At 47.1% G+C, this 22,658-nt stretch overlaps 1 protein-coding gene and 1 long non-coding RNA gene across 4 annotated transcripts in view; one reads left to right on the plus strand and one right to left on the minus strand.

Moving 5' to 3' along the window:
• The window catches only part of ABTB2 (ankyrin repeat and BTB domain containing 2), a 167,334-nt gene that overhangs the window by 40,069 nt on the left and 104,607 nt on the right, over positions 1 to 22,658 (plus strand). The window lies entirely within an intron of this gene.
• Positions 18,666 to 22,640, minus strand: LOC112663452 (uncharacterized). The gene is made up of 3 exons (XR_003139227.3): positions 22,502 to 22,640; positions 19,393 to 19,482; positions 18,666 to 18,817 (listed from the first exon to the last, which is right to left on the minus strand). It is a non-coding gene; the product is annotated as an uncharacterized LOC112663452 (long non-coding RNA).

Here is a 22,658-nt window from a genome sequence, read left to right on the forward strand (position 1 = left end):
CCTTCCTGGTGCTCAGCGCCTTCTAGGCCTTCTCTCATTTCACTGACAAGCATGCGACACACACACAGTGCTTATCCCTCTTTTAGAAACGAGAGTGGAGGCCTGGTGGGTGGGGGAAGGTGCCTCCCAAACCACATGAGTAATGAGTCTCGGGGTCAGGCGTAAGTGACCTGAAGCTCACACCATGCCACCATCAGGGGCAGTCCAGGTCTTCTGAGGCCTCAAGTGTACATAGTCAAGAAAAAGAATCCAGAGGAAAAAAAAGAATCCAAAATTACAAATGCAGCATGGGCATACAAGCAAGTATTTATTTAGAATGAGACAAGGATACTACAACACACTTATGAAAGCTGACACATGTCACAAAACCCATAGCAATCATTTGATTAACTGCCTAATACACCTCGACGGTACTTCCCCCCCCCACACACACATTCTTTGGCTTTGATCACCTCTTCAGATGACAATGCTCTTAAACTACTTTTAAAAAAAAAAAAAAAAAGATTTTTATTTATTCATTCATGAGAGAGAGCGAGAGAGATTGGCGGAGAAGCAGGCTTCATGCAGGGAGCCCGATGTGGGACTCCATCCCAGGTCTCCAGGATCACACCCTGGCCTGAAGGCTGAGCTAAACCGCTGAGCCACCGGGGCTGCCCTTAAACTACTTTCTAAAGGAATAATCCAGTCTTCCCTTTAGAATAGTTTATCAAAGGTTTGTTTTTCTTGTATCACTGATAGTTTAGAAAACTTTGTTTTGGCTTTTTACCTCATCGTGGGTGGTGTCAAGTATTCATAGGATTGTTGTGAAATTTAGGGAAACAGTGATCGTATTTATTTACAAGCCATGAGATGTAGAAGAATTTCCTACAGACTGGCTTCTGGCCCTATGCTTTCTGAGCTTCATTTCTTCTTCGCTCCTCTCCCTGTCTGGTGCTGAGGACGGCCGTGCCCATCCATACCCTGATCCAACCTGCACCCTGCGTCAGGACGCATTTGACAGTAGAGTGCGTCTGGCTGTCCTTGGTTAGCGATATATTGACTGTAGGTGGGAACGACTGCTAACCACTAAGCCTAGCAGACTATATCCCCACCTCGACTTCCCTTCATGCAGCTCCTGGAAGTGCTCACCTAATGCCCATGGACACTGGATGGATGGTCAGTTGGCGTGGGAAGAGAGAGCAGTCTTATCTGGTGTGGTTAATCTTACGTTGGCCACCTTTTATAAAAACACATGTCCAACTGAACACATTGCTAGCCACCCCCCCCCCCCCCCAAGGGTTCTGGGAGGGACCTGCATGTGTAAGGGCTCAGCAATGTTTAAGCTTCCTTGGTCTCACCGTAATTTGCCTCGGCTGAAACCCCAGCCCATCAGACCGTAGGGAGGTGGGTCAGCCTGTTAGCTGCACCTTCATGTCCTGAAAGTGCCTGAACTTTGTTGCTGTAATAAAACTTCTCAACTGTTTAGACCTGAGTATTTAAGAACTGTTTCACACAGTTTCCTGTTTTCTGAAACAGAAACAGAGTGAGCTGAGCAGGCATGAATGTGTTCTTGATGACTCAAAGTCTTCATATGAGTTTTCTGACAACACCATGGTTGCACTGAGGGAGTGATTCACCCAGGGGCCCCAGGAAGTGACCAGGTGTTGACCCCAGTACTAAATGGCCCCACACTTAATCTTGAATTATGTCTACTTTCTCTTTTTGTATATTTTTTTTAAAGATTTTTATTTATTTACTCATGAGAGACATGGAGAGAGAGAGAGGCAGGCAGAGACACAGGCAGAGGGAGAAGCAGGCTCCATGCAGGGAGCCCGATGTGGGACTCGATCCCGGGTCTCCAGGATCACGCCCTGGGCTGAAGCCGGCGCTAAACCACTGAGTCACCTGGGCTGCCCTCTTTTTGTACATTTTTAAAAAGATCTATTCATGAGAGACACGGAGAGAAGCAGAGAGACATAGAGGCAGAGGGAGAAGCAGGCTTACCGCCAGGAGCCTGATGTAGGACTTGATCCCAGGACCCCAGGATCATGCCTTGAGCCAAAGGCAGATGCTCAACCACTGAGCCACCCAGGGGCCCCTTTTTGTACAGTTTTTAAAAAGATTTTTATTTATTTTAGAGTGTGTGCATGAGTGGGAGGAGAAGCAGAGGGACATGGACAGGGAGAGAGAAGCTCAAGCAGACCCCCAGCTGAGCACGGAGCCTGACATAGCGCTCAATCCCAGGACCCTGAGATCATGACCTGAGCCAAAGCCAAGAGTTGGATGTTCAACCTACTGAGCCACCCAGGCACTCTTCTTTTTGTACATATTTAAGACCTCCTACAGCTGTTAGATGTCATTTCTTCTTCACACAAGCTGTAGTTTGAGAAATAAAACCAGACAGCTTTCTTGGAAACAGTAGGCTCTTCGGAGCACCTGCTGTGTGTCAGGTGATGAGGCCTGGGAACTGTACGTATAATAATGATGACTGATAATGAGCATCGAGTGCTTGCTCTGTATCAGGTGTTCTAAGCCCATCACATGTTGCCATTCACCTAGTCCCCATAGTATGGGTTCTCACCAGCTATGAGGTAAGTGCTACTATTATTACCTCCATCCTGCTGGCGAAGAGGCTGAGGCACAGAGCAGTGAAGTGACTTATCTGAGATCCTGGAGCAAGAGGTACAGGCCTGGGATTCGCTCCTGCACAGTCTGGCTCCAGAGCCACATTCTTGACCCCTGTGCCCCATGGCTTCTTAGTGTGTAATCTCCTGAAGGAAATGTTTTAGACTGCCTTTTAAGAATAAAGAAGTCAGAGCTCAGAGAAATTAAGGCACTTGCGCAAGGACCCTGGTTCTAAAACACCTACCTTTCTTATTCTGCTATGTTGTAACTCAGAGAATCGTCTGCTTATGGGGCTGGACTTCTAACCACTGATAATGTAGAACCAGAGCCGGAGAGCGTTATCTGTATCCCCAGAGATCTGTCTCTCAAATGTACATGAAAGGAAAAGATTGTGGTGTGAGTCTGGAGAGCCCTCCTGCTGGAGCCAGGAATGAGGTCCAGGGTATTACTTTTGACTGTTTAAGCTCTTTTCTTTCATTTCCTGATCGTTGGCTGAGTTATGGTTGGTGGAGGTTGCCGCAGGGTTGGGTTTTGGGAATGTGAGGTGTCAAGATATCCAAGAGCTTTGGGAGGTGGTAGTGATGCAGGGTATGCATTCAAGGGGATCCGGGAAGACCTAGGGAAAAATGTGATTCAGTTGAAAGAACGTGGTTGCCCATTTCTCAGTTCTGAATTCACAAGTATTTTGGAGGAGTGAGATAGTTGTTCTGGACTTCTTCGTGTGTGACCCAGTGAGTTACCCTTTTGGAGTACCTCAAGCTGGTGACAAGTCTGACAGTACCAAGAGGGGAGTCTGGATAGTTTGGGACATTGTTCTCTGGGTTCTTAGGATACGGAGCTCTGAGTGAGTGAATGATTCATTCAGGGAGGCATGCAAGAAAGTCAGGCTCACAATCAGTCACTGAGTCTTCTGCTTGAAGATTTTATTGCTTAGCTTTTTTTTTTTTTTTTTTTTTTTTTGTAAATCCCTTATTACACTATTAGCTGTCATTTCTTGCTGTGGTTGGAAAACCAAGTAGGCAAGCTTGTTTCAGTTACTAGGCATTTTTGAGTATCTGTTATGTGTTGGGGTCAAATGAGCTCTCATGTAGCAGAATTTCCTAAATATTATAAGGTAATGTTTGTTTATAAAAAAGAAAAAGCAACTAAAGAAAAATGGCTCAATTTCTAGTCTTTTCCTAAAGCAGAAATATGTTTTACTGACTGGCAAAAAACAAGAACACAAGTGAAAAAGAAAAAAAAAAATTTTTTTTTTTTTTTGAGAGCAAGAGAGAACACACGTGCATTGGGAAGGGGCAGAGGGAGAGGGAGAGGGAGAGGGAGAGGGGAAGCCTTAAGCAGGTGCCAGGTCTGGTGCAGAGCCCGACACATGGCTCGATAATCACAACCCTGAGATCATGACCCAAGCCAATATCAAGAGTCAGCCGCTAAACCGACTGAGCCACCCAGGCGCCCTCAAGCAAATATCATTTTGAAAACAACTTCCCAGATGTGTAGTGGGCTCCATTCACTTTGAACTTCATCTCCCTTGCTGGGTCTACTGTGTTGTTTAATGAGAAAATTGGCTTAGGTTCATGGTGCTGAGACCTCGCAAATACTTAATCATCACATGAAGGTTATTTTAGTCGACGGGCTGCACTTAGAGAGTGGACTCTTGTATGTTTTAGAAGTATTTTGCCCTCTGAGAAATTAATTGAATCCAAATTGTACAAATCTAATTGTATCATTTTATTTGAGGCTTTGTTGACTTCCTATTTTTAGAAGTAAGTGTAAAGATGTAGATTGATACCAGTTAACATTATCCTGTGAGCATTAGCTTTCTTGAGAACGTCAGGTGCGTGGCGAGTTGTGATACAGGAAGCCCCGTGTCTGCAACTTGCAGGTGGTTTAGCAAAAAAAGAGAAAATAAATGTGGCGGAGTGGCAACAGTTGGTGAATCGAGGTGAAGGGCATATGGGTAGTGATTGTGTTATCCTTCCCATTTCTTAGTAGGGTTAGACATTTTCAGAAAGAAAAGTTGGAGGGGAAGTACAATGCGATGTCTTTTGTCCTCTAACTCAGCTGTCTCTGAGGGCAGAAATCATCATGAATGAAATATATCGAGACATCAGGTCTTTATCTCCTCCTATTCCCTTATTCCCCTCATTTCCAATCAAGCCTCGAATATTTCTGTGGTGTGCAAGGTTGTTTTCTGCCAGGATTTCCGCAAAAATCTCAACAACTCCATCGACTCGATTGTTTATAGTTTGCCGGGAAAGTGGTCCATGACATATGACTGCCCCACCCCATGACCCCTTCAGGAGTTATCAGCTGCTTCAAACTGCAAGGCTTACCCCTTTGAAGGGGGAAAGATGTGCTGTGTGTGTTAAGAGGACACGTGCACGAGGGAGCAAGCTTGTCCCTTAAAGGCTTCTCTGCTCTCATGCTTTAGGAAAACACTGCCAAGACTTAACATGAGAGCCCAGGCACGGTCTCTTGGGTGTGTGTTGCTGAGTTTTAGCGTGGAGGCCCAGCTTAACTTCTTGATTTTTTTGCCAGAGGATGCAAGGGCCTCCTCTCGATCAAGTGCACCTATGTGGGGTCTTCATTGGGAGTGTGTATTTCTTTTAGCCCGAGATGTGTTCTCTGATGTGGAAGCCAGTTATCTGTACTTGTGTGCTGTTCCAGACATGCCTCGGAGAGTCCGTGCATTCAGTAGAAATTACATATGGCCAGAATTTCTCCTAATAATCCCTTAAATCGCCGGTAAAGTACACTGTGAGAGTGGCACCTGGGAGCAGGCTGACAGAGGGAGAACAGGTGGATGTGCCTGCCCCAGCCCCACGTTCACTCCAGGGCCCAAGCCCTTTGAGGGGATCGGCAGCCTAAATGCCAGTCTGCAGGGCCGCTCCAGCCACTGGGTGGCTTAGGACCCTCTTAGCTAGACTGCCTGGGTTCAATTCCCGGTGGCCCCACCTTCTAGTGGTGTATTGACCCCTGTGTCTGTTCCTCATCTGCAAAACGGGAATCATACCTACCTCAGAGGGTATTGGGAAGATTAAGTGAACCCACTGATAGGAAGTGCTTCTGACAAAGCTGGCACATAATTAGTGCCACATAAGTGTTTGCTCCTAGAAGCTTTTTTTCCTTCAAGTGTTCATATTTGCATTCAGGTCAGTAAAATGCATTTAAAGTGCAGCTGGTGTAAAGGGTGAAGAGTGTATTTGATTTGGCAGTGTAAAAAGAAACCATTTGATCCCTTCTTCCGCGAGACAGGAAGCTTCTACATTGTGCCACTCATGGACTCCTTGCAAATGATTAAGATCGCCTTAGATGTGGGGAGGCTGTTTCTCATCTTCGTACCACCGTGGGAAGTGACCCGTGCTAGATCGGTTAATAAAAATGGAAGATGGAATTGGACAAGAAAGCTTTGGAAGCCATCCGATGGTGGTTGATGATTGTCTGGCCTGCAGTTGGGCCCCACTCAGTGCAGGAAGTTACCTTTACACCTCCTCCCGTGCCTCTCCATCCTTGTGCTCTTGTCCAATGAAGTAAGCTGACCACTGCCATCTTCCGAAGAACCGTAAACCCAACAGGACTGTGAGGAGTGGGAGCTGCTCCCTGTGTGGTCTCTCTCCTTGGTTCCCACCTGAGAAAGTGTCCCCTGCCCTCTGACTTAAAGGCCTGAGGGATAGGAATGTTGGGAACATAACTCATCAGGAATAAATCTGCCAGAGCCAGGAAATTCAGTTAGAGGTGTCTTATCAGGTGCTGATCTTAACCCTGCCCTCCCAGAGAAGAGCCAACAACCCAAGATCCAGGTATACAGATATGGTTTCCATTTACAACTGGAGGCTTGACAGCTCCAGACCCCTGGGTAGCCCGGAACACCCCCACCCCCACGAATCTGAGATGCCTTCTGGGTAATAAACCAAACTGCCAGGAATGTCCCAGCTTCCTTTGTGACTGGGGCTTTGGATGGAAGGGCTCAAGAGGTCCTGTTTCTGAGGGTTTGGAGGCTCCTTAGCATTAGCTGACCACAGGGAACATCTTGCCTGGCTTGCTGCATAAGATATTTTCAAGGCCACAAACACTGAATCATTTGAGGGCCACAGCCCCACTGACCAGCACAAACCGATGACAGAAGTAGTGGGCCCAGACCAACACTTGATTTCAGGCCTTGGTAACCTTTCTGGCTGTAGCTTGAGCCCTCCGCGGCTGGAGATCCCCGTGGACCTTCTCCTACCCGGAGATCTTCGTGCAAGAATTCTTGCTCTTGAGTTTTCCCCAGTAGAATATCCCTTGATGGATTTGAACTTGTCTGATCGTGACTTTCAGATGGGAAGATAAGAGTTTAATTTTAGTAAAGAAGCCACGGAGAGATTAAAATCCTGTCTATATATCATCTGAGAGTGGCGAAATTAATCACAGCACTTGGGTATGGTGAAATGTATGCATCCATTAGAGAGCACATTTTTGAGGGAAATGTGGTGGCCTAGGGAAATGCTTAGCAAATATCCAGTCGTGGTGGGCAGGAGGGCAGGATAGGAAACTCTATCTGCCGTGGTCCGGCTCTGTAAAAACATGTGTCAGCTGTGTGTGGAAATGTACCGGAGTGTTGCTAGTGATTATCTCGGGGAGTTGGAAACACACAGGATTTTTGATTTCTTTATTCTTTCTAATATCTGCCAAATTTTGTACTCTGGACGTGTATGATGTTGAGATGTTTTCTAATGTTACATATCCCGCAGTGAGGAGAAGCTGAGGAGTTCTGAGTGCTCTGAGGTGGATTCTTCTCTGGGTCGCAGATGGAGGGTGATGCTAAAGCAATTGGGTTTCAACAGGATCGCAAAGCTCACCAGCGTTTCCCTCCTCTCTCCCTTTCAGCATTGAGGCGAGCCCTGCATGCTTTGCTAGTGGATGTGACTGTACCACTACTTACTCATTGTTTATGCCCTCTTTTTGACAGACAGGAAGAGTGCACATTCGTTGACTTAATTTTTTTTTTTTTTTTAAAAAACAGTGTAGTCAGGATGATCATCAGAAGATGTATTTCGTGTCCACAGGCCCTTTTGTGCAGCCCCATTGTCCGGAAAACTCTGAAAATGTAATTTTTGTCTTCAACTCATTTGTTGGCTTGGTCAGGGTGGGTGGGTGTCCTCTGAGCAGCAACAACCACAGGAAAGGGATGTGTTTAGGAGCGTGTGAGTAGCTCCCTCTTCCCTGATACCCTTTGTGACCACAGTGACCCAGTGAGCCAAGACAGTGATGGAAGCCTTCAAGGCTGTGAGCTGCTTTTCTGTAATAACCTTAGGAAAGCTGGGAAACTAACCAGCCGCAGAAATGCCCTATAATTGGGCAGAAAGACAGGAGACCACAGAGTTGTAGATAGAGATGAATTGTAGATAGAGCTGCTTCATCTCCTCTCCTTCTGTCATGCCTCCTTGTTAACGGCAAAGATCCAAGACGGCCCCATCTACCTGCTGGGGTGGAATGGATCCTCCCCTCCCCCACTCATAATAACTGGGAGGGAGGGATGGAGGGAAGTTAACCCAACTGGGAAAGAGTTTATGATTCACATTCTTTTCATGAGAAACAAACAAACAAAGAGCAAAAAGAAGAAAAACAAAAGGGTAGAAATGTTGAGAGTCCTTACAGGGACTGTTGCAACTTAAAACCTCTTCTCACTGGTTATGTTTACTGAGTACCAGGAGTTTGAGCTCATCCCACACCCCCAGTTTTCTTCCTTTAAGCCAAAGGATGAAAGAGCTATGAGGGGATGTATGAGCTCTGATTATGCCCAATTACATTTGGCAAGCCCAAGACAAAAATTAATGGGACCAGATTATTCTTCTGCACGAGACGCAGTATTGCCCAGCCTAACGATTTTAGCTCTTGCCATGCCGGAGATCGTCAAACAAATTAATAGCATGCTAATGGGTGCCTTTCAGGCTTCTCGTTTATATTAATGAGTTCCACTCCATCCGATAACCGGTGATTTATAGCATTGGAACTTGGAGGCTGGCTGTAAAGATTGTCTTTTGTCACTCTTCCTGGGGTGGAGCAGTCAGCCTAACAAGCTAAATGGTAGGGTTTTGTAATTGAATTCTAGAATGTGAAATGCCTGATCCGAGAACATTTCATTCTGATCATGGCTTTGGAAATTGAAAGGCCTTCACTATGTCTCCCACCACCCAAAGCTGAATGCAGTCTGATTCGGGTTTCCGCAACTCGTGAGACAGGAGTGTGACAGGATTCTTAATGTAGGGGTGTTCATGCTGAGCTAGCATGGCAGTTGGCTTCAGTGGGCTGTGGAATCGCTCCTCTCAAAGAGAACAATATATTTTTAAGAGCCATAAAGGAAGCCCCTTTCCTACCGCCAAGGTACTCTCATGCCCTGATTTCACCCTCCGTCGCATGCATGGGAGGCAGAGAATACTGTGTGCCAGGTGCTGTGCCACCTGTTTTATTCTCATTTAGTGTTCCCAGTGGTTTTATGAAGCCGGTAGTTATAGTACTGCTGTCTCACAAAGGTGGAACTGGAGCGCAGAGAGACTCTCAGAGCCGGTCAGTGGTGGACTCAGACTCGGGCTTCCAGCCTCAGCAACCTCTGCTGCCTCCCGTATCTCCCGCTCCTCTCTCGCTAGCAGGGTAGGAACCATGCAGAACGGGAGCCTCAGACAAACGCCAGATACCCTTAGCACGAGGGCCCAGAGTGTCATCGATGCCAGTTTGAGCCTGGGAAAAGAAAAGCCAGTTGCAAATGAAAAGGCCCAGCCCCAGTCAGGCTTCAGGCAGGGTTGGTGTGCTGGCCTACGTTGTCCCATCAGGGGGTGGTGAGCTGGCTGGTCCCCGATGGAGCGAGATCTGCAGAGCCGCAGCCTCCTCAGGCTCTGCAAACAACCGCCTTCATTGTTTTCCATGAGGACTACGCTATCACAACGTCCCAAACACGCAATCCTTCCAAACGAGGGAACCCGATACCCTTGGAGCTCCTGGCTTAAACATCACAGGAACGTCCTGCTTAAATGATTATTATTTTTTTTCTTTTTACATCAATTTGGATTCATTTTCATTGGTCCATGACCACCGTGTATAGCCATGTCCTAGAAACGATCTGAAGACAGCTTATTTTTCATAAGCAATAGTCTGGAAACTTAATTGATATGCCATTCCTGCCTCCCAGTCCAAGCCCCTGCCCGGTCCATCCTCCTTACCTACTTTGACTTTGATTCTTTTAGTTCTTCCTATTTTACAATCACCAGCCATTCCAGAAAAACATCTGCTAAAAAGATCCATCCCCCGTAGTGGGAATTAAGTACATATTTTAACTTCAGACAATTTTACTTAATGTTTTCTACATTGCATGGAACGGAGGATTAATGCAGACGTCCCTGAAAATCTCCTATGAAACCTTAAGCTGCATCTTCAATCACTCAAACAGGTCAAGGGCCAGAATGTGAAAGAAGGTGAGAAGCACCAAGAATAAAATTAGAAAAGGGATCTTCATTAATGTAAACATTTATGCAGGCCCAGTTATGTAGGAAACACTGAAACTCTTTTGCTTTGGTGTATCCAAGCCAAGCATGGGTTTCTGCGGGAAGACCAAAAAGTAAAATGGCTTTTGAAAGTAATTGGTTTAAAAAAAAAAAAACAAATGAGATCCACCTCTTCCACCCCAACCCAAGTTTCTTTCTATAACCTTCAGGGTTTTAAAGGTAGAAATCAAGACCTGAGTTTTATGCCAAGGGTATGCCATAAGTGACTGAGTCCAGTTAGTAATATTGCAGTGAGATGTCGATGTAGGTTACGTGGTGTATATTGGGAGTGGTTGGTAGCCAGGAGTCCTGGGTTCTGGATCTGGTTCTTAACACACCTCCTGTGATCTTGGGCAAGTCACTTAGCCTCTCTCAGTCTGAGTGAGATGACCAAAGTTGGACAGATTGTCTGTATACACTCTGCCTGAACATATGGTTATGTTTTCATTTTAAGATATTCTACTCCAAAGCACATTAGAAAAAGTTAACCAGAATTTGGCTGACGTTCTTCGAGTTAACCACTTAAAAAAATACGTAGTTGAAAAGACTGGAGAAGGAACCGGCCCAAGGTACAAAGGCTTCAGAGAGGCAAGGGACTTTTCAGGAAAAGCAAATCCGTTCCTGAATTCACACAGAGCATCTACCGTGTGCCAGGCATGAGACTAGCAAGTGGGGATATAAAATGGATAGGTAGGTAAAGTGCCAAGACTAAACTATCTTCCTAAGGGAAATCCTTTTATTAAACGGGTTTCCTTTCATGGTAAGCCATATATAGATGGCTAAATTGTCCTAATGTTAGGCTTTTAGTCATTATGTACGTTAGGCTTTTATTTGTATATACAGACTCATGAATGGTGGTAAATCTTTCTACATCTTTGAGCATGTCAGGGTTGTCCAGAAGTCCAGGCTTGTTTAAAAAAAAAAAAAAAAAAAACAGAAACAGAAACAAAACCTTTCCTTTGCCATGTTTTTGTAATTGAAACCTCCCCGTGGGTTGGAGGACATCACTGACCTACAGTCTTCCCGGGGAGTGGCTGTTTATTTCTCCCACACTCTGTGTACACAGGGCCTGGACATAGGTCAGGACTCTCCCTCGCTCCTTATTGTCGTTTCCAGACCTCCCCACCCCACTCCCCGATTTTCCCCTTAAAAAGAAAACAAACTCCCAGCTCCTTCGAAGCCTTGGGCATTTCAGATTATGCCACCCACGACTGTTCCTTATTTCATGAATCTGCACATCTTCAGATCCCCACCCCTCCTTGAAGATGGGGGCCCCCTGCCTCACTGCCTTTCTCGCCACTGCCACCCCCACCCCGTTCTGGGCAGCATCAGCACGCAAGAGAACAACACGCTCCTGGACCTTCACACTCCCAATGGTCTTGTCCTTTGCTGACTTTAGCCACCTGCTCTTGCTCCTACGCTCCTACCTGGGCCCTGTCATGACCACTAACTGCATCATCTCTAAAGTCATCTCATCTCTTCTCTTCTCTCTCTCTCCCACAACCATCTCCTGTCTTTTTGGCTTAATTCTTCTGTCCTGACACTCAAGTGGTTCCTCTGTTCCTGTGGGACCTCCAATCCATTGATCCCACTGTCCAGGAACACCCTTCATTCTTTCCTTCCCTCCCTACCCGCGTTAGATTTCAGGACCCATCACTGTAATCACTGCCTTGTCTTTTGCTCCATCTCACTACTTTCTGGAAAATCTTAACCTTGGTTAAACCCCCCGCCCCCCACCTCTGCCCTCTGCCTGCTGGCACCCAAGCAGCTGAATGTGGCTGGAAAAGAACATGCACACAATCATCCTGATTAGATTCACTTTAGATTTATGGCCACATTCCTCAACTGAGCTTTCTGCTTTGGTTGGCAGTCCATTCACTAACTTTATTTTCCCCACACCTCCTCTCCTTTCTGAAACCTTAAACATTTTCCCTGTCTCTGTTCAGTTGCTGACTTTCCTTTATACATCACTGAGAAAATACCAACCATCAGAAGAGAATCTCCTTCTGTTGCCTTTGCCACATCCAGTGACCTCTGCATCTGTAGCCACACACTCCTACACCTCCGGTAGATGACCTGTTTCTCCACCTGTGTGTGGCCAACCCTCCGCTTCTGTATGAGCATCCCACACGCTCTAGCATGTGAAAGAGCCATCTCTGCTGGATCGTTCTCATCAGCAAAGACACTGTCTTACATAAATACTCTCCTAAATTTTTTTTTTTTTTGCCTTGACCTCATGCTCATGGCGCCTTCCCATTTCTGCGTTCAGTCTAGAGTAAGACCCTCTGAAAACGTTGTGTCTACCTAATATAGTCATTTTCTCCCCTGTCCTCCTCCTATTGGGCCCACTGACCATCAGGGTTTCATCTCCACCCCGCCGGAGTTGTCCTTGTGGGGGTATCAGCAGCTCCCGTTCTATGTGCCTCATCTGACTGGATCTCTCAGAAGCATCATTTTCCTTTTGACTTTTACTTTGAACATCTTTCACATGTAAAGAAAGTTGCAAAGAGCCAGATCCCCAGGGTTCACATTTTACCATGTTTGCCCCGTGCTCACCCCCATCTGTGTCTTCCCCTGTGCACGCATAACACTGGGCACAGCAGGTCACTCCCAGTTCTTGGAACAGGTGTCTAGAGCACCCCGACTCTTTCTTCTTCACAGTCCCTTTGCTGGGTTCTTCTCCCTCCTTCCCTGGAGGGCTAGAGAGCTCTCCAGTGCTCAGCCTTGGGGCCTCTCATCTCTGCTGACTCCCTGGGTGATCTCATTTGGTTCTGAAACTCACCTTGTGCCTCCAGCCGGGGCTGCCTCCCTCGACCCCCGGCTCTTCTCCCACTGCCTCCTCTCTCCCATCAGATGTCGCAGTCTGGAACTGAGGTCCTGACTTCACCTCCCCAGACTCACTTCTTGCCTAGGGCTCCCTCTGTCCACGAGTGGCACATTTTAGTCACTCTGCCAAAAACTTGGCAGTTATCCTCGGTTCTTCTTTCTCCTGTCCCACATCTGATCCATCAGCCAGCCTGCTGGTTCTGCCTTCAAAGAATCCTGTCCCTGCACTGTTGCTATAATCTAGGCTTCTGTCTCCTCTCCCCTCCATGACATCAGCATCCTCCTAGCCTGTCCCCTGGAAACCAGAGCTTACCTTGCCACTCCCTGGCCAAAGGCCTCTCGTCACACTTAAAATCCAAGCGCCTTCAGTGGCCTCTGTGCCCTCTGTGATCTGGCCCCTGCATCCCCAGGTGACTCCTCTATTACCACCCCTCAGGGCTATGCACCTGCTGTTACCTTCCCCCAGGTGGCCTGTCACAGGTGCTCTCACTTGCTGCGGGTCTGCTTCAGGCCACCTCCTGAATGGCAAGGGACAGGGAGCTCCACTCCCCATCCCTCGCCATTCCCTTGTCTTGCTTGATTTTTCTTCGTATCGACAACCTCTCTCTGCTACATATATTTGCTTATTGTCCACGGTCCCCTTTCTACCCATTGGAAGGTAAGACCCTCAAGACAGGACTTGTGTCGGTTTGTGTCTGGGCCCTTGTGAGTGTAGGAGGCGTCCCGTCGAGTATCCCATATTCCAGTGGGGCAAACGCAAAATGACTGGCTGGTTTCTGAGAAGACTGGCAACCAGTAGCCCTGGCCTGGCCGTCTTCACCATGACTAAAAGGATCCTCAAGACCACTGGCTGGTTTCAGATTAACGCTGACAGTTACCAGTTTGCAAAGTGGTAAGGATCGTCTTGTGCCATCAGGCATGTAGCTTCTTGCAGCTCTTTCCCAAGTTTCCAAGCGACTCTTTGCTCAATCATCCCTAGCCCCTTTGTGGAATACTGCAGCTTTTCCTTCATTACTGGGGAGGGAGTGGGGTTATTGGATGAACAAAAGGAATGCAGTGCTGGTGCTGATCCAGTGGACTTTAGACCAGGCATTCAAGCAGAATGAAATATCTGTTTGATTTAAGGCCTATTTAGATTTGCCTGCCATCTGCCCCAGTTCATTTGATCTACAAAATGGATAGCCTGGGTTTGGGAAGCAGCCTATCCATCTATATGGCCTGTGTTTTAGATGTGTAAATCTGCTGAGCTCAGGTTCCTACCACAAGTCATTTAATGGTAGCTTAGTTTTATTGATGTGAGCCATTGGAAGAAACTTTTTAAAAAACCCAAATTCTAACTTAGCTCCAAGAAGGGATATTTCTTTTCAGACCATTTTTGCCCAACTGAAAGCCCATTCATGTTAAATAACAACATTAAAAACAATTTAAAGATAAATCTAGGGCATCCCAGGTGCTTCAGCGGTTTAGTGCTGCCTTCAGCCCAGGGCGTGATCCTGGAGACCCAGGATGGACTCCCAGGTCAAGCTCCCTGCATGGATGGAGCCTGCTTTTCCCTCCTCCTGTGTCTCTGCCCCCTTCTCTCGGTGTCTCTCATAAAAAAATCTTCAAAAAAAAAAAAAAATCTAATCACAATCCGTCAGAGGAACAGTTTTCGGCCCCGTGTCGCACCCCCGGAGAGCCGCAGCCACGTCTGTCCCAGCCTGTGATCTTCCAGAGTCAGACTGCCAGTTTTGCAGCCCATGTGTTCGGTTGACAAAGGGGTCTCCAGCCCTGCTCCCTCCAGGCTGGGAATGTTGATTACAGACCCCTCACCCCAGCGCCAGGGGCTGGCTGGGAAGCAGAAGCTTGGTCCACTTGGGATGAAGACATCAAAGCAGATTCTGATCCAATTAGAAAAAGATACTATTGTCCTCTGAATTCCCAAAGTTTAGCAGGCTGTTAGGAACACTTAGCCAGTTTCCTTGGGGATCACGGTGGCATTGACTTAGAGCCGAAGCTCATTGATATGCACACATAAGGACAGGCTCTGGTCTCTCGGATGTGCAGGGAGCCTGAGGAACCTGGGAACCACTTGCTCCCTTTTCCACTCAGCAGATGAAGGTTTTCAGGGTTTGCACGGTGGCTATAAAATTCTATTTTTTCCTCAGTTGGTCTTCAATGAACATTAGTCTCTTGTGTCTTAGAAAGAAGAATATGAACACTTTATTGGGAAAAAAATTTATAACTGTTTCCATTTATAGCACTTCAGAGAATGAACATGGGAAATAGTTTAGGCTGGTAATTTTAGCTATTAGTCCTGGATGTGGAATTCCCGGAGACACTTATCCGTCTGTGTTCAAGTCGCAATTATTCTGTCCTCTCTGGCACACACTTTTCTTTTGTTCCACTTTTTTTTTTTTCCCTTCCCCTCTGAAGCTTTTCTGAGGGCCACCTGTCTTTGATGATGTATAGATGATTTTCATATCTGCCATATGTGGCTAATGAGCTGCTTAAAATATCTGCTTTCCTCAACTACTTCCATCTATTACAGAGAAGAACCACACTTTTAAAGTCTAGAAATTGGTTTTCCGGGGGCTCCTTGGGTTGGTGTGCACTGCTGAATCAGGGCGGAATTAGATAGAACCTCGCCAAGAGAAGTCCTGTCTCCTCTGCTCCCTGGCCACAGTGTAACCCTTCACTCCTGCTGGCATCTTGAAAGTGTGGATTATTGGTCTCAAATGAAACCGAACCCAAACCCAGTCCCACTCTGCAAAAAAAGATACCTGCCCTCATCCAGTTAGTTGTTTGTATGCTGTAATCGTTTCATGATTTTGTCCACACCTAAACATGTGGGCTGTAAATATATTACATTTTACTCAATATTTCTCTCTAAATCCATCTTTAAAAATTTGGTCCTGTTCTGAGTAATACTGTCCACATCATTGAGTTTGATGGGGCTTAATTGTTTTCTAACGCATTGTACACGCTACTATTACTTTTTAAAAATGTTAATCCAGATATCATTAAATTTCCTGGCATTACACAAAGAGTAATATTTCTTTTGCATGAGTGCTATTTTTCTTCCATAATGATTTAGAAATGACTTTTTGAGAGTATCAGGAGGTCTGTATTTTGAGTATATGTAGATTGTGAACCCTGTTCTGATTTTAGAAATGTGAAAACTCAAGACAAGGAGATATGCATAAGCACATTACAGTACTATACAAACATGAAGAATTTGCATGGCCTTGTCTGAATATAAAAAATAGAGCATTTAGGAACATTGTTTGAGATAGAAACAAAATAAAGATTAGAATCACTAAGGTCCCCACACTGTTTAAGATTTTAATCTTTTTTAAAGATTTTATTTATTTGAGAAAGATAGTGAGCAAGCAAGAAAACATGAGCAGTGGGTGGGGGGGTAGAGGGAGAGGGAGAGGGAGACATAGACTCCCCACAGAGCAGGGAGCCTGAGGCGGGGCTCGATCCTGGGACCACATTTAGGGTACAGTTTAGTATATATAAAATATATTCACATTGTTGTGAAACAGATCTCCAGAACTTTTTCATCTTGCAAATCTGAAACCTAGTACCCATTAAACAGCAGCCCTGTTCCCCCTCCTCCCAACCCCTGGTGACCATTCTACTCTTTTTTATGAATTAGACTACTTTAGCTACCTCATATATGTGGGATCATAAAGGGTTTGCCTCTTTGTGACCGGTTTAGTTCACACAACACAATGTCCTCAGGATTCACCCATGTTGTAGCATGTGTCAGCTCTCCTTCCTCCTTAAAGGCCAAATAATATTCCATGATATGTATATACCATATTTTGTCTGTCCATTGATGGACATTTGGGTAGCTCTGATCTCTTGACTATAGTGAACAGTGTTGCTGTGAACACAGATATGCAGATAATCTCTTCCAGACCTACTTTTGATTCTTTTGGATATATATACCCAGAAGTAAGATATTGCTGGATCACGTGGTAGTTCTATGTTAATATTTTTAAAATTTAATGTTAAAATACTAAACCTCGGGGCAGCCTGGGTGGCTCAGCGGTTTAGCGCTTGCCTTTGGCCCAGGGCATGATCCTGGAGTCCCGGGATCGAGTCCCACGTCGGGCTCCCTGCATGGAGCCTGCTTCTCCCTCTGCCTGTGTCTCTGCCTCTTTCTCTCTGGATCTCTCATGAATAAATAAATAAAATATTTTAAAAAATAAAAATAAAAATAGAATACTAAACCTCCATACTGTTTTCCATAGTGGTTGTACCATTTTACAGTCCTACCAACAGCGCACAAAGCTTTCAGTTTCTTCCATCCTTGCCAACAATTGTTATAGTCTGATTTGGGGATAGTAGCCACCCTAACAGGTAAGAGGTAGTGTCTCATTGTGCATCCATCCTGTTTTTATATATGTAGCACACATCTTTAAAACACAAGTGGGATCATATATGTGCTTTCTTTGTAGAAAACAGCTTTTCTCTATTGCCATATTTTTGTAAAAAGCTATTAACTTACATAAATATTTTAACTCTTAGTGCCAAGAGAATAACACAAGCTAAAGCAGAAGAGTAGGTTAGTTTGGTTTTGTTATTTTTAGACCAGGTATTTTTAACCACGGTTGTAATATATCCATTTGGAATCATTTTTTAAATTCTATTTTTGTTTCTGTAAATTTTTTAGTAATAACTTTGTAATACCCTAGTGCTTTTATTAATTCATTCTTTTTTTCTGACCTTCGGAGAAAAATGGAGTGAGCTAACATTCATCTACTTGTTTGCTGACTCTTAACTGCATGCTTAGAGAAGTGTTAGCTTGTGAGCAAATATGGAAATTGGCATTCTGAGAAAGTCTCGGGTGGGGGCCTTGGGGCTTGTAAAATCCAAAGCAGTAGGAGGAGCATTTGGGGGCCAGTATCAAAATCCCATTGTAAGAGCCAATACAACTGGTTTGCTGTGATTTAGGAGTCCCACTCAAATGTTTTCAGGGGCTAGGCCATTCATCTTTGTTCATTTTGTTAATGAAGGTGTTAGAGGTAGGACAATGGGGAATAGTGAGGACGATAGTCAGCTGCAGGCCCTGACCAAAAGCTATTCAAATTTAAACTTAAAAAAAAAAAAAAAGGCAAAGCTGTGTGGGCCAAGCAACACACATCTGGCCTGAATTGGGCCCCTGGGTACAATTTGACATCTGCTATGGAACTGGTTCTTTATGGGATATTCTTTGCCTTGGGGGTTGATTCACCATCTCTTAGGTTTTAGATACCTACAGCTAGCCCTCTCTCCTGCTCAGGGTCCAGAACCTTCTGCTCCTGGCTCGTGCCCAGGGCCCATTCTGGCTGGCCTGCCGGGAGAAGTTGGCTCATCAGTTGACTTTAATAAGTCATTTGCATGGGAAGGAAGAGTTGGGGTCAGGGTAGCTTCAAGTTATGACCTGAGCATGGTTGGTTGGAGGGATCTCAAAAATGCCACGAGCTTTGTGGTGGTCCTGAAGTCAGGACCTGGGTAGACTCCAGCTCTGCTGCCCGTGAACATCATGTTCTGCCTTTGCAAATAGGATGAGGACAGTGAGGAAGGGGTTGCCGTGAGATTGAATAAGACAATGTAAATAAAGTGCCTGACACAGAGCCCAGCACACAGTGAGCCTGCATTAGCGTGAACCACGGCTGCTAGAACGTAGGGGCCTGGAGGGGGTACCCCGGCAAACCCCTAAAAGTACTTGCAGAGTGTTGTGTTGACATGCACTTTATTCTTCCTGGGATGGGGCGGGGGGGGCAGAGATCTGTTACCTTTCCTAAGATTCTAAACATCAACCAAGAGAGAACGGTGAAGCTGTTTAGGGATGCTGAGGATGTCCTTACCAAAGTGACAAGCAGGTCCTCCTGAGCCTAGGAATTACAAAGTTGTGTTTGGTTAGCTCTTTCCATCCTCATCAGAACTTGACTGATCCTAGATTTACGCCACCGACCCATTTTCTTCACCAGCAGAGCCAGTTTTCCAGGCAGTGCCGATGTCAGAATTAGAAAAGCAGATCCTCCCTCAGCCGACGTGACCTCCATGAACACGTCCAAGTTGCTGGGTTTCCATTTGAAGGCAGGGATAGGGGTGGGGGCATGTGATGGATCACCGCGGAGGGACCGTGAAGGTCACTGCTGATGTTCTCACCAGATGCAGGAGGGCCCAGAGGAAAGCTGTGCTTTGTGTCAGGGCGATAAAGTAAAGCACTTCCGAGTATACTCGGCCACAGCCTTCCTCGCGCACCCGGGGAGTGATTTCTGCAGCAACACAGAAGCCGGCTTCTAGGGCAGTGGCCTTGGAAGTGGGGCCCAGGGTCATCCTTCATTGTCATCCCCCTGGGGACTCTTGAGTCCCTAACCGCCTCCTCCCGCCTGCCCCCCTCCCTGCCCCCCGGGGCTGAAAACAGGCCTGAGGAGACTAATGAGGCAGTGGGGAAAGAGCACACCTAGTGCCTTGTCCTGCTTGATTGTTCCAGACCTCAGTGTGAGTGCTCAGGAAACGTCCAAGGAGTACTGGCGTCCAGGGGACACAGCTCCTGGAAAAATAGGATTATGCTTGTACTTGGGAGAGCTCTGAAGAGTGTCCTCATCCCTAGTTGGTCTCCTTTGTTGATGCAGTGGAGTCTTTTTAGATGCTGGGCTAGAAATGAGCGGAGACAAAGCCAGGTGGGTTAAAGGATGGGGAGAAGGACAGACCAATGGACAGGTCTGTGATAATGCAAGTATAGCAAAGTGTAAGTGACGACTCTAGGCTAGGGGTGGCTATAGCAGAGTTCACCATAAAATGTCTTCAACTTTGCTATATGTTTGAAAATGTTTTCAATAAGCAAATGTTGGGGGAAATGAAATATTTGGGTTTCTAAAAATTTGGAAAAGGGTACAAAGGAATTCATATTTTTGTGATTTCACTGTCGTTCCCCTCCCCCCCGTAATCGTTTTGCTGTTTTGTTCAAGCTCTGTCTTCTTCTTGGTCTAGTCACTGTGTTGGGCATGTTTGGGCATGTCCTAGATGATGTGGATATGACAGTGAGCAAGATAGTCCTCTGACTGCCAAATATACATACTTCCCTCTTTGTTGGGAGGACAGATAATAGTGAAATGTTCTAGAACCAGAAAAAACAAACAAACAAAAAAAGCCACAGAAACACTGTGTTGCATGCCAAAGGCTCAGGAAAGGTCCCTCCAGGGAGGAGACATTGGAGCTGGGACCCCGGTGAGCTGAAGGCACTGGCCAGCCGTGCAAGGTGAAGGGAGGAACATTACAGGTAGTGCAGAGGCCTAGGGATGGGGAGGAGCTTGGCGTTTCTGAAGAAAGAAAAGGCAGCTAGTGTTGGAGGTGGGGGTACAGAGAGAGGTCACAAGAAAGGCCTGGAATGTTCCTCTGATTGCAGGAGGCAACCATGGGTGGGGGTGGGGAGGGCATTCCATTGGGTAGATCTCTGGGTTACTGTGCACATCAGCTATGATGAATGGGGTCCCCGAAGCTGAGTAATGCAGGTAGAGGCCCCAGCGTCAGGCGGAGAGGCTGTGTGTGTGTTGTGTAAAGGCTGTCACTGGAAGGATTTTAAACAAGTGGCTCTATTTGGCGACTAGGATCAGTCCATCGTTCATGATTACAGAATTTCTCCACCCCCATCCCAGGATGGGATCAGTTCTACTGGTACTTTTTTGTTTTTTTAATTGTCATCATATGGTAAAATTGGCTTTGGAGCATGTGTACAGTTCTCTGAGTTTTAATGCATGTGTTCATTTGTAACCATCACCACAGTCAAGATGCAGAACAGATCCATCACTTCCAAAAGCTCCGTATTTGCTCTGCTTTATGGTCACCCTCTCCCCCTACCCAACCCCGACAACGACTGTTCTGTTCTGCAACATGATGGTTCTTTTGAGAGCTTCATGTACATGCAATCGTGTAATACGTAACATTTTGAGACTGGCCGTTTTCACGCAGCATCATGCCCGTGAATATATTTCTCAGCCTCCTGGGGACTTGTTGAGAAGAATAGTTAAGTGGCTTTTGTTTTGCTGGGAGTATGGGCAGGGGAAGAAACGACAGGAATGTGGTGGTGGATCCTGAGGACCAGAACGGGGAGTGGGGACTTCAGCGGGCTCTGGGAGAGAAGACTGGAGGGAGGCCAGGTGAAGTTTCCTCCTCTCGGTGTGTGGTGTAAACTTCTTTCGATTTTTCCCTAAGAAATTTTCAGTACCGTTGGGTCACAGAGTTGCACTTATTTGGAGGATATGCCCACAGTCAACCTTCTGCTCCAAGATGCACCCCGGACCGTGGACAGACTGCTCGTCGGGTTCCCAGATGCAAGCTTCAGGGGAGCAACTTTTGGCTTAATGAAACAGAAAACAGTGGAATGAAAGGAATAGGAGGGCGGTCGCCTCCCTGTTTCTGAAAAGCAATGACACAGGCTGGCCAAGTGCTATGCCCTTGGGCTGGGAGAGGGCCTGGTGAGCCCTGCCCAGCTCTTGGAAAGGCACGACTCCCTGACCAAACCCAGCAGTTTGTGCACGTGTGTGGGGGTGTGAGTGTAATGGGACCAAAGGTGGGGCTGCACGCCCCGGCCTTCCCAGCTAGGCTCCCGCAAGCACGGGCCCACCTTTGACCTTCCCGAGATGACGGTTATAGGATGGCTTTGCAAACTACAAACTACCGTGGTCCTTTCATGGTCACTGGCCCTCTCTGCCCCTTCCTGGCCACAGGAGCTACAAGATAATTAAAAAAGAGGGGGCGGTGGGGAGGCCAACCTGTTTTCCCGCTGGCAAGGATGCATTGCCATGTTCCTCCGGTTACCGCCAGAGCGGAGCACACGCCAGGTCCTGCTGCATAATGACGAGTCCCCGGAGCCCCCCGATAGTGATCGATAGCCCCCGCCTCGCTCTGGGGCTCGCATAATGAGCTGTGCAGCCCGGCCAGAGTCGCCAGCGTCCCCAGCCAGCCTCGGGGAAGCCTCCCCTCCCCCACCATCCACTCCAACGGCCACCGGCCCCCTCCCCACCCGCCACCTCGGTTGGGTTTCCCCTTGATTGGCAGAGGCCTGTTATTTCCGCCCGGGCTGCCTGACAGCCCCTCCGCCTGGTCTAATTATGCCGCTCTGTTCGGGCCACCGCGACCCCAGGAAGGCTTTATCAGATTGTCCAACTGACCGTGACCAGATCTCCAGCACCTGCCTCCCTTGCCGATGGAGGAGGGAAGGTGCTTACACGCAGCAGAGCTGGGGGCTGATTGACTGGCCGGGCTCCTGGGCTGGGGACGGCCCGTCTGGGTGTCAGGGATGAAGAATGGAGTCGCCTCACCACCCAGCCTCATTAAGGCCCGTCCAGGTCTAGACAGTATCCAGTGGGGGGTGGGGGGGAGGTGGTGAGCACAGCGCCTGCTGCCATTGTTCGGGGCTCCGGGGACACGTTTGGGGCCGCAGCCGGGTCCTTGGGTCCGTCTCTTACCATTTTTATGTCCTCTGCACCCCCAGCCCTTCCCTTTAACAGTCGTCCATCCCCTGCTTCCTGTTCATCCTTCTCCAATCCCCCCTAAGTGTGGCCTCCTACCTTCCTTCTAGTATCAGAGGCAGCCAATCAGAATTACTGTCTAGGGTTGGTTGCTTTTGCTGTCGTGAGTGTCCCACTCGTGAATGGAACCTCTGGCACTGCCCACCTAGTTCAGGCGGCCATGGGTGCTTCTGGCTACACAGCATTTCTGGAGGGC

This window comes from Canis lupus, chromosome 18, assembly GCF_003254725.2.
Source record: "Canis lupus dingo isolate Sandy chromosome 18, ASM325472v2, whole genome shotgun sequence".
Classification (NCBI taxonomy): domain Eukaryota; kingdom Metazoa; phylum Chordata; class Mammalia; order Carnivora; family Canidae; genus Canis; species Canis lupus.